Raw genomic sequence first — 11,870 nt, 5'->3', positions numbered from 1 at the left:
GGCCACCTTGGTCATGTCAAAGAGGCTGATCAGGGAGGTCAAAAGGCTATAATGTGGGCCCTGGGAGTGGGGGTGGTGAAGGAGATTGGAGCATCCAAAGCCGGATCAGGCAGGTAGAGGCTGGGAACAGAGGATGGAGGAGGAAACTGCTGGCTCATGACGAGCATGCTTGGTATGCAGCAGAAGCTGAAGTCTACGCTGTTAAAAAACTACACCATTTTCTTGCCACTATCCTTCCTTTCCCTCCCATCTAAAATTTGGATAAAAAGCCTTCTTTCTACTACATGTGTTTTAACATCACCTTTTTCATCCACATACAAAAGGCAAATGAAAACACAAGTTGGGGTGCAGAATTGGGGTTACTATTTATGTTCCATGTGAATGAGGAGTCATTCAACTGCACAGAGGCTGAGTGTTCTCAGCCAGCAAATGCATGATTCAGATGTGACCAGCAGAGAACAGATGTCAGAATAAGCATGATAATGGACTCAAGAGTGCCTTGAAAGTCTACAGAACTGCATAAATGTGGGATGGAATGATTCATGGTCAGTTGAAATCCAATGATGTAGAATTTAAAAAATGCTATTTCCCATTGTCTTCTCCTCCTTCAAAAAGACACCAGATTGCTCTTGATTCATTGTGCTGCTTTATTCTGTCTCTCTTAAGTTCTGAATCCATGCTTTGCAGAATTTCTTAAGGAGACTCAACCGTTCAGACTAGCTAAGCTGTCTGTTAGTTAACTGTTCACTGTTCTCTAAACTGAAATCTCTATGAATTATTTTATTTGGATCGTGAAGTGCTAAGACAGAGTTACCACCCCTGATGCTGAAGTTAGTAGCTCATTCAGCCTTGTTAGCATGAACAAATCCAACCAGGCATGGCATGACAACGACGACCTGCTTTAAGCCTCACCTGCATTTTGTGAGCTTGCTCAAATGTAGCCCGGAGAGTCAGATATGGAAAATCTAATCTAATCACCCAAGCTTGACATGTAATGAGGTTCCTTTTTTGTCTCATTGTTTCAAAGACTGGCCAGGCAGGTGATCTAATGTGTTTGATCCCTTTTCTACTTGTCAAGGCACCATGGAACATTCCAGGACTTATCTGAGTTTTTAAAATTACCTGTGTTCCTTTTTGTGGTTACCTCTAATGCCTGAAAATGAAAACTGTTTCACTCTTCAAGAATTGCCTAGGTAATTCGGTTTTGCAGAGGAATGCAGTGTGCATGCCAATTCAGATCCAACTACATTTATTGAGCACCAGCTACACATTAGCCATGGGCTAGGTGCATCATGTCCGTTACCTGGGGATTGGATAGGGCAGATGCTACAGCTGGTAACAGCTATTTTGAGTCTGCTTGACACAGAAAGAGTGTCTTAGTTAGTGTTTCCCCAGAAGCAGCCCATGAGATAAGGATTTGATTGCATGTTTTTTTGTTTGGGAGGTGATTTCAGTAAACAGCAGTAGGGCAGTGGAGAATGTAGACAGGGAAGAGAAGGAAGCTGATAAAAGCTTCAATCAAACAAGTTCCAACTGTGAGCAAATGGAGCTTAATTCTGCTGGGGCCTCTGGGAAAGAGATTGTGTGCCTCAGAATGATCTCATCATCCATCAGACTATTCCATGGTGGCTGCTCCCAGGGATGAAGAGTCCCTCAATTTTGCCCTCAGGCAAAGATTGCAGTTCAAAGGCAGTTGAGCACACGTGGAAATGTAAGCACTTGGGCGATGTGGTTAGGGCTGCAATAGTGCATGCCACACAGAAAGAGGAAGACCAGAGCCACATCCTTTCGGGGTTCCTTACCCCTTTCAATCTGGAAATCTAAATTTAATGGAAGCAGATGGTGGGGGGAAATTCAAGGTCAACGTTTCTATTTGGTGTCTTTACCTTAGTGTGTTACGCAAGTCTAATATTGTCACCTAGACGATATCCTTTTGTCAGTAGTGTCAGAGGACAAGAGATAATGTGCTGGAAACTGGAAGCTCAGGAGCCTGGACCACAGGTCCCTGAGGATAAGGAGCAGAGGGAATTTCCAAGCAATATTTGTTTTTATTATACAAAGCTGTTGTCCCATACCCGATGCCATTTCCTGAAGACCCAGGAGGGACCCTGTGGAGAGGGAAGACATCCAGATGAAAGGTTGACACAAGGTTCTCACCAAAAACAAACCATGGGCCTCCAGGACCTACTCCCTTATGCTGAATGTTCTGCAGTGATCAGGATCTATGCAAACCTACTCCCAAAGGCCAAGGAAACAAGAGGCCAAAGAAAGAACTTGGTACATCCAGTTTCTCAGACAGAAACATTTCATAGGGTCTTACTAACAGAAGCCATGCCTCACAGCAGTAAGACAAGATGGCGGATCCCTGTGCCATCATTCCTCAGTTCCAGAGTGTATACACCAGAGGGAAGAAATATGTAGGACAATTAAGTCGACCCCTCTGGGAAAGGCAAGAATGCTATGTGACTCTGCCTAGAGACAAGATTTATGGTCAAGGTTGTTTTGACCTAAAGGCAGGATTTATGGTAACAGTAGATAAAGTGGATATCTTAGAGGCATTACCAGAACAGGAATCAATTAGAAGGCAACATGGTGGGTTAGCATCCAAGATAGAGTTGCTTTAGCCTCCACACTGAACCATAGATTTTATACCTCTGATAGTGAGGAAAGGTGACCAAGGCAAGTAAGTGAGGAAAGAGCCCTATACCCAACGCTGAAAGCCAAGCTGAGGCAACACAGAGCCATTGGTTAGGGCTCGGGAGCCAGGCTGGTTCCTGATGCTGGCTCAGTCACTAAGTGGCTTTGAAGTGTTGAACTGCCTGTGACTTGGTTTTCTCATCACTAACTACCTCAGGACTGATGTGAGGATTGAAGGAGGTAAGTACTTAACAGATGCCTGTAATGGGAGCCATTAGTGTGCAAGCTGCCTGTCACCAACAAGGGGCAGTCCCAGGACCATCTTACTGTACCTCATTAAGGAAGACAAGAAAGAAGCAATTTAAAGACAGAAATCTAGAGTTAGTACAAGTATCTAGCTCAGGATCAATAAGTCTTGATTTTGACCTATTTTTTGGAACAGTGAGAGAAGAAAACGAGGCAGAGGAACAGAAAATGAAAGGAAAGTGGAGGAAGAGGAAAGGCGAAGAGAGGTGCTTAAATACTCATAGACTGGAATGTGCCAAGAAAAGTCTATTCCGATTTTCTTTTAGGGAGGGACAATTTTAACTGCACATTTATGAGGTGTTCTAAAGAAGTTTACAGTTTTTAAGTGCTTTCCCCCCCCAGCCTGGAAACATACTCATGGAGAATTCTTGCTTTCAATCAGTTCTCATCCTCCACTTCCCACTCCCACAGGTGACCACTTTTATGAGTCTGTTATTTATATCTCTAGAGTTTCTTCATGCAAATGCAAGCCAATATGAATATCTATTTTAAATTTCATCCCTCAAGAGATGTTTAAAATGGGTAAAAATAATAGTAAAAGCAAGTGACATTTTATTATTAATTATATACCAAGTACTCATTTTACATATATTAGATTGATTTTATAGGTAAGGAAATTAAACACAGAGAGTTAAATAATTTTCCCAAGGGCATAGCGCAAGTAAATTAGGGAGACAAAATTTGAGCCCTCCTGGTGTCCAGAATCTGAGCTCTTAGCCATGATGCAATACCACCACTTAGAAAGCAATTGATGTCCTTAGTGAGAATATTCCTAGTATCTCTAAAGGGATAATCTTTCTATCTCTGCTCAGAAGCTATTCCTTTACAGTTACAACTCAATGCATTCTCTGGACTTAAGGATCAGCTGTAGACTGAGCAGTCCTTGTTCCCAGAATCCTCTGAGGGATTCATTGGGACCAGAGAGGTGTGCCTATCTCTGTGTCAGACCAGAACTAGCTATGAGTTGTGATAAATATGTAAAGTAAGAACTTTACAGTGTGGCTGTATTATCTACCACAGAGTGTGTGTTAGTCTGTTCTTGAGTTGCTATAAAGGAATACCTGATACTGGGTGATTTATAAAGAAAATAAGTTTAATTGGCTCCTGGTTCTGCAGGCTGTACAGGATGCATGGTACCAGCATCTGCTCAGCTTCTGAGGAGGCCTGAGGAAGCTTTTACTTATGGCAAAAGGTGAAGAGGGAATAGGCATCTCACAATGAAAGCAAGAGCAAGAGAGAGTGAGCAAGGGGAAGTGCCACACACTTTACACATCCAGATGTCATGAGAACTCACTATTACAAGGACAGCCCCAGTTGGATGGTGCCAAACCATTCCTGAGAAATCCACTCCCATGATCCAATCACCTCCCACCAGGCCCCACCTCCAACACTGGGGATTACATTTCAACATGAGATTTGGGGGTGAGGACAAATATCCAAACTATATAAAGATGAAAGCTAAATTCCTCAACTAAATCTAATCCTCTTTAACCACCAGCACATTGCGAAACATCATATTTTTATTCTCACAGCCTGCATAGCAATGTTCTTATGGCACCACCTGAATATTCCTTCCTATTTAAGGCTTCAGAAGCACCCGGGAATTATGGCGTCTTGCAAGAGAGTTATTTTTCCCAATCTGGTTGAGCAGAATCTTGGACATTATGATCTTGAAGCCAACAACAATAGACACTGTCACCTGAGAATGCAGAATCAAGTCTGTCAGCCTCACTTGAAACAAATTAATCCCCAGAGTACAGAGGTATTAGACTTGCTTTTGCCCTATTCAGACATACAGAGACCTCGCTTGCTGGCCTCTATTAACTGTAGAATTTAGTAGCATCAGCTGGTTCTGGGGAGGTTTCTACTTAGAAGACTTCTCACAACTCTCTTGGTCCTCAGCTTTTCAAGAGGTTAGTTGTGCAAGGATCTAGAGTCATATGGATTCACAGTCGCCATTTCATCCTTTCCCATATCACCCCCAAACCCAATTTTGTCAGCCATGACACTACTGCCAACTAAAGAAACATATCAAGCTTTTAAATAATGAAAGTTAGTTTTATTCAGAAGTCTTACTGAGGACGATAGCCTGGGAGCAGCCATTTAGAGAAGTTGTATCAAACTAGTCCAAAAAGTGTTTCAGCTTACTGTTTATATACAGTTTGCGAGGGTTTAGTATGTGCAAAATCCTATCAATCCTTTTCAGAAGTTACATTGATGAGGAATCACAGCAAAGTTTGAGTGTGAGAGTACAATTTGTTATAGATCACAGAGGTATAATCACTAACCCTGCCAGACATTATCATACGTGTAGGTAAAGGAAATAATTAGAGTCATTTATTTTCTAAGGAATTTAGTGATTCAGGCAAGAGACATGGTGGGGGCCATGGTCTCCATCCTGTTTTGTCCTCAAATCATCTTAGAGCTGCACATCGTAACAGAGTCAGGGGCTTTGTGAAACGATGCTGGCAAGCGGAAATGAGCAAACATGGCTTCTTACATACGCTTGTTACTTTGTCTCACAATAGCCTGCTCAGACCTCCTTTCAAGATAGAACCTTCTGTGAGGAATGCAGTGAGTTGATAACCTCCTGTTGATGCAACCATAAGACCTGCCTCACTGCGGCCACACCTGGGCTCATACCATAGTCCAGGGCTGGGCCACATGGAACACTAAACTCTGGCCATTTCTGCCTGGTGTGGGACTCCTGCAGTGGGCACTCTTATTCCGGGCATTCCCAATGGCCTCACTGAGACTTTCTTAGAGCTGCAGTGCAGACTGAAGAACTTCCTGCCCAGTCCTCCTTCCCACTCCCTCTCCCTTCAAAGGTGTCCCACCCGTGTCACAGGCAGAGGCTCTTCCCCCAGTCAGACTCATCCTTCATCCCATCATCCCATCCTTCGTCCCACCCCAAATTTCTTGCTCTTCTAATTCCTTCTTGGGATATGCTTCTTCCAGGACTAGGATGGACACAAATCTCCATTGAAAGTTCTGCAGCAGACACTACAGGGGCCTCATTGCCAAACCCAAAGCCTTTTGCAGATCTTACTTCCCTTCACTTCTCCAGGTCATTTCTTCCCTGTGCCTTCAGTGCCCCTGCTGTCTCTTGAGTCCTTTTGCTCACCCCAACTGTCCTCTTCGGACTCTGGGTGCTTCTCCCGTGGCTCACTCCTTAAGTCCTTGGGCTTTTTGCTCAGTGGTCACACAATACCTTTGGTTGATTTATTCAATCCCTGATAAACTTATAATTTTCAAATTATCATGTCTCATGCAAATCTCTTTCTTGAACTTGAAATTCCTTTTTACAAACATCTGCTCCTCTATTTGGACTTTCCACAGCTATCTCAAACTTGAAATGTTTAATACGTATGTCTTAGTCAATTCAGGCTGCTGTAACACACAGCACCAGAGTCGACATGGCTTAAACAGACACTTGTTTCCCACAGTTCTGTAGGCTGGGAAGTCCAAGATCAAGGTTCTGGAAGGATTCAGGCTGTGGTGAGGGCTCTTTTCTTGGCTTGCAGATAGCCACCTTCTCACAGTGTCCTCACATGGCCTTTCCTTGGTGTGAGCTCGTGAAGAGACAGTGCGAGCTCGTGAAGAGATACCTTTCTTCCTTTTCTTATAAAGTCACTAATCCTATCATGAAGGCCCCGCCCTAATGAGCTCATCTCACCCTAATTACCTTCCAAAGGCCTTAACTTCAAATACTGTCATATGTGAATTTGGGGTAAACACACGCATCCATTTTGCTCAGATACATGACTGAATCTCATAATCTCTACCTCTTATTTCCCCAGACTTTCCTGCATTTCTTACCCTTTGATGCCATAACCATCACTCCTGTCATTCAACCTTCCTTTGTCCTTACAGCTTCTGCTATCACAAGACCCATGGATTATATGTTTCAAGTAATCTTTAAACCTCTTTCTTTCTCTCCTCATGTTGTGGGTTGAATTATGTCCCCCACAAATTCATACGTTGAAATCCTGAACTCAAATACCTCACAATGTGCCCTTATTTGGAGATATGTTCTTTACAGAGGTAAGTTAAAACCAGGTTATTATGGTGGGTTTCAATCCAGTATGACTATGTTTTTAGAAAAGGGGGAAACTTGGACACAGAGACAGACACACGTAGAGGGAAGAAGATGTAAGGAGATCCAGGGAGAAGACAGCCATCTATAAGCCAGGAGGAGAGGCCTGGAACAGAGCCTACCCTAACAGCCCATGGAAGAAACCAATTCTGCTGACATATTGATTTTAGACTTTCTAGCTCCAGAACTGTCAGACAATACATTCCTGTGGTTTAAGCCACTTGGTCTGTGGCACTTTGACATAGAAACCTTATCCAAAAGAGACACCATCCTTGTTTCTAGTGTAATTGGTCAGTCTCTGTTGTTAATGGAGTTGCTGCAACAACCTCTGTAGTGGGCAGAGTAATGGGCCTCCAAAGATGCAAGTTCTAACCCCCAGCATCTGTGATTATGATACCTTACACGACTGTGCAGTTGTGATGAAGTATCTTAAGATGGGGGGATTATTCTAGATCAACTGGGTGGGCTGAATGTAATCACATGGGTCCATGTAACAGGGAGACAGGAGGGAGGTTCAGAGGCAGAGAAAGAAATGCAATGGTAGAAGTAGAGGGGTGTGTGTGTGTGTGTGTGTGTGTGTGTTTATGAATGAGAGAGAGAGAGAGAGATCTGAAGATGCTCTGCTGCTGGCTTTGAAAATGGAAGAAGAGGCCACAAGTCAAAGAATGTAGGTGGGCTCTAGGAGATAGGAAAGATGAGAGACAAATTCTCCTGCAGAGGCCCCAGAAGAAACACAGCCCTATCAACACCTTGACTTGAGTACCTCTGACCCCTAGATCTGAATGACAATAAATTTGTGTCACTTTAAGTCACTAAGTTTGTGGCAATTCATGACAGCAGCCATAGCAAACTAATGTAGTCACTAAAGTGCTCGCCTAAGCCTTTAATTTTTCCATCCTTTAACTTTATCATCCCCATGATTAGTTTTTCTCAACCACTCATAAGACCATATGACTGTAGCTATATAGATTTACTCATCATTCACCTTCTGATACACACTTCCAGAGATAGCCCAGGCAATTGTGTGATCTCTATTTGATTGCAATTTTTAAAAAAAATTTTTTTGAGACAGAGTGTTGCTCTGTCACCCAGGCTGGAGTGCAATGGTGTGATCTCAGCTCACTGCACCCTCTGCCTCCCAGGTTCAAGTGATTCTCCTGCCTCAGCCTCCTGAGTAGTGGGATTACAGGCACCTGCCAGCATACCCGGCTAATTTTTGTATTTTTAGTAGAGACAGGGTTTCACCTGTTGGCTGGGCTGGTCTCGAGCTCCTGATCTCGTGATCCACCCACCTCGGCCTCCCAAAGTGCTGGGATTGCAGGCATGAGCCACGGTGTCCAGCCCTTGATAGTAAACTTTTTTACACCAAAAACCTTAGACTTTTTTTTGTCATAAAAAAGGCTTAGCAAATTTCCTTTCACATAGAGGATATTGGAAATTTTATATGGCACCTGTAAAGTGTGTTATATGGCATATGTAAGGCCTGTTATATGGCATATGTGAAGTGTGCTATATGGTACGTGCGAAGTATTTTTAGATGGCACATATAAAGCCTGTTACATGGCACATGTAAAGCATGTTATATGGCACATGTAAGGTGTTTAGATAATATACATAAAGTGTGTTACATGGCACATGTGAAGTATGTTCTATGGCACATTAAAGCTCTTCGTTTCCCTCTTCTACTTCCTTAGAATGGAATCACATTACATCTATTAGATTCCATAAGTCACACACACATATATATCCATATATCAAATTAACCATATGCAAGCTATGTGCGTGTATTTGCAGAACTAGGTAGAAAATGTGATATTCTTTCCACTCAAGAGGAGGATATTTTTTCTGATAATATCACATATTGGGTTTACTATTCAGGGAGCTATTTTAGAAAGACATTTTATGAAAGTAAACACCCCCTTTAAGCCCTTTATACAAAGAGCAAATCACGCAAAAGAAAAAGCTGTTGTGCTTATGTAATCAATTGAAAATAGCAAGAAATGAAAAGAGGTGATTGGCGAAACAAAACGCTTTTCCAATCTTGGCTTGATCAAGCCAGAGTATCATTACTAATGTTGAACGGTTATTTACCCAATGTTAGCACGAAACGAGGTTAGGAGTTTATTTCTGAATTTTAAGCATACAGAAAGAACATTTGATTTCATTTTTGCTGCAAACTAGCAAAACTGAGATGGTTTTGCTGGTTTAAAGCACCTTCTACTTCTATTGCGCATCAAAGTGAGTGGTCAGTGGGTGTATCAGTCGGGGTCCTTGAATCCAAACCAGCAGGGCACCTGCTTTTGTAAATAAAGTCTTATTGGAACATGGCCACACTCATTTATTTACATATTGTCTGTGGCTGTTTTTGTGGTACGACGGCAGTTGAGTAATTGTAGCAGAGACCATATGGCAGGCAGAACCTAAAATAGTTACTCCCTGGCCCTCTACAGAAAACATTCGCTGACCTTGTTCCAGAAGGAAAGAGAAGGCACACTCCAGAGGGTTTAATAAAATTATTCAGTGATGGAACTATTTACAGAGGTGTGGACGGGTTTACGGGAACCGTGAAGGACTGGGGTACACTGGGACTAATAGCAGGGAGTGATAGCAGGGAGCAATTTCCTCTTCCAGGCCTTCCAAGCTGGGAGGAAGCGGTGTACCGGAACTAGGCAGAGCTGCAGGCATGAAAGAAGGGCCCGGGAGGGAAGAGAAGAATATACAACGCAGCCTCGTGTCTTAGTCGGCTCAGGCTGCTGCAACAAAAAGCCACAGACTGGGTGACTTCAACAACAGAAATTTACTTGTTCATATTTCCGGGGCTGGAAGTCCAAAATCAAGGTCCAGCAGGGCTCAGCCTCTGGGGAGCGTTCTCTTCCTGGCTTGCAGACAGTTGCTTTGTCCTTACATGACCTCTCCTCTGAGCTGTGTGTGGTGAGGCAGGGAGGGAGGAAGGAAGAGAGAGAGTGAGGCAGAAAGAGAAACAGGGAGAAGGATAGAGACAGATCTCGTCCTCCTCTCCTAGAGCCAGCAATGTCGTAGCATTAGGGACCCGCCCTTATAACCTCATTTAACCTAAGTTACTTCCTGACTCCAAGTACAGTCGTACTGGGGGTGACAGCTTGAACATATGAGTTTTGAGGGGACACATATTTTTAGTCCATAACACCTCTTTACCCCTTATCTCCTGAGGGCGTTTTCCCATCTCATGGCCCAACCCAGCAGGAAGCCAGAGGGTAGGGAGCCAAATGACACCGTCTGCATAGAGCAGCCTCTGGCCGCAGAGTGGTGAAGATTTGTACTATGGATGGGAGGTGGGGAAGGGCAGGGAGGCAAACAGAGAGCAATCAAGACAAGGGATAAGTGCAGAAAATGGAGCTGAAGAGAAAGAAAAAAAAGTTGCTCATAGAACTGTCCATGAGGAAAATGAGAATATGCCTTGTTTTAAAACCTCAAAGGACTGATTCACACTCTTATTTAATGGAAATACATCAAGAGACAGCAAGCTTAACTTTCTCGCAAACACATACATCTAAAAATAGCCTTTTGGAATCTAATTTACTGGTAAGCAAAGGATTGCAGCATTTGACTTACAATTAAGATGTCATCTCCCAGTTAATCATAGGTCCATGGTTTCAACAGCTTAAATTCTCAACTTCCCAGAACATTTACTAAGCGCTTATAAAAAGCATGGTGCTAAGAGCTCTGCAGGATAGAAGGGTTTATAGAAGATGTTGTGAGACTGGTACCCAAATGCCTTCATCAGGATCAGTATGGAGCAGACCCTCAGGACTGCAGAAGCAGGATCAATTCCTTTTGACACGGCATGACGCAAAAGGCAGCATTTAAGGTAGTTTTGTTTTTCACTAAGGGAACAAAGTCCTTTGATCCTTAAGGGGGTTTTGAGCTCAGCCTCGGTGTGGTTACCATCTATATCCACAAGATGGCAGGCACGACCTGGGAAGAACCTGCAGTAGCCACCTCTGGATTTCAAGGTCTCCAGGCTCAGCCAGCTGGTGAGGTCTCCTGAGTCTCGAGAGGTTAGTGGGCAACCGCTTAGAAGCTGGAATTCAGCTAGTAGCTTTTCCTATGTGGGAAAAAGCATCAGATCAGAGGACAATAAAGTAGCTAGGGGAAGTCATGAGGACCTGAGAAAGGAGGTAAGCAAATATAAGCAAAATTTGGATAGAGGAAGTAGGGTCATTTTAATAGAGTTGTTGCATGGGGAAAAAATCACAGGGACAGGCAGAAGATCGGAGGAGCCAGAACGCCAGGTTGGAAAGTGAAAAGCTAAGAGATAAACCAGGCAGCAGAATGGAGGAAGTAGGGAAGAGGAGAAGGGCATGTCAGGACAGTCAGAGGAGGTCTGAGCTTACAGTGCTATTCCTGCCCTCCTGTCCACATCCCTTGGTAATGTCAAGGAGGGTTGACTGCTAGGATGGATTGTGACTTACTGGATCTTGGAGGAGGAGCAGGAAGTAGAAGACACAGAAAAAGCCAAATCCACAGCTAATTCAGAGAATGGCAAACACTTCATTTTGTAAAAATTTAGATTCAAGAGCCGCATGCACAGGTTTGTATTATACTGCATAATGCTGGGGTTTGGACTTCTAGAGAACCCATCACGCAAACAGTGAACATAGTGCCCAGTAGGTAGTTTTTCATCCGTTTCCCTTCCTCTGTGTCCCCATTTTTGGAATCCCCAGTGTCTATTTTTCCATCTTTATGTTCATGTGTACCCATTGTTTAGCTCCCACTTGTAAGTGAGAACATGTGATATTTGATTTTCTGTTTCTGTGTTAATTCACTTAGGATAATGCCTCCAGCTGCACCC

General features: G+C 43.4%; 1 long non-coding RNA gene across 1 annotated transcript; it reads right to left on the bottom strand.

The window, feature by feature from the left end:
• Nucleotides 1–9,136: 9,136 nt before the first annotated feature.
• On the bottom strand, nucleotides 9,137–10,824 carry LOC123570056 (uncharacterized). The gene is made up of 2 exons (XR_006694019.2): nucleotides 10,631–10,824; nucleotides 9,137–9,961 (listed from the first exon to the last, which is right to left on the bottom strand). It is a non-coding gene; the product is annotated as an uncharacterized lncRNA (long non-coding RNA).
• Nucleotides 10,825–11,870: the final 1,046 nt, after the last annotated feature.

Source organism: Macaca fascicularis, chromosome 18, assembly GCF_037993035.2.
Source record: "Macaca fascicularis isolate 582-1 chromosome 18, T2T-MFA8v1.1".
Classification (NCBI taxonomy): Eukaryota; Metazoa; Chordata; class Mammalia; order Primates; family Cercopithecidae; genus Macaca; species Macaca fascicularis.
Note: the sequence above shows the minus strand (reverse complement) of the source record. Positions and strands in the feature narration are given on the sequence as shown.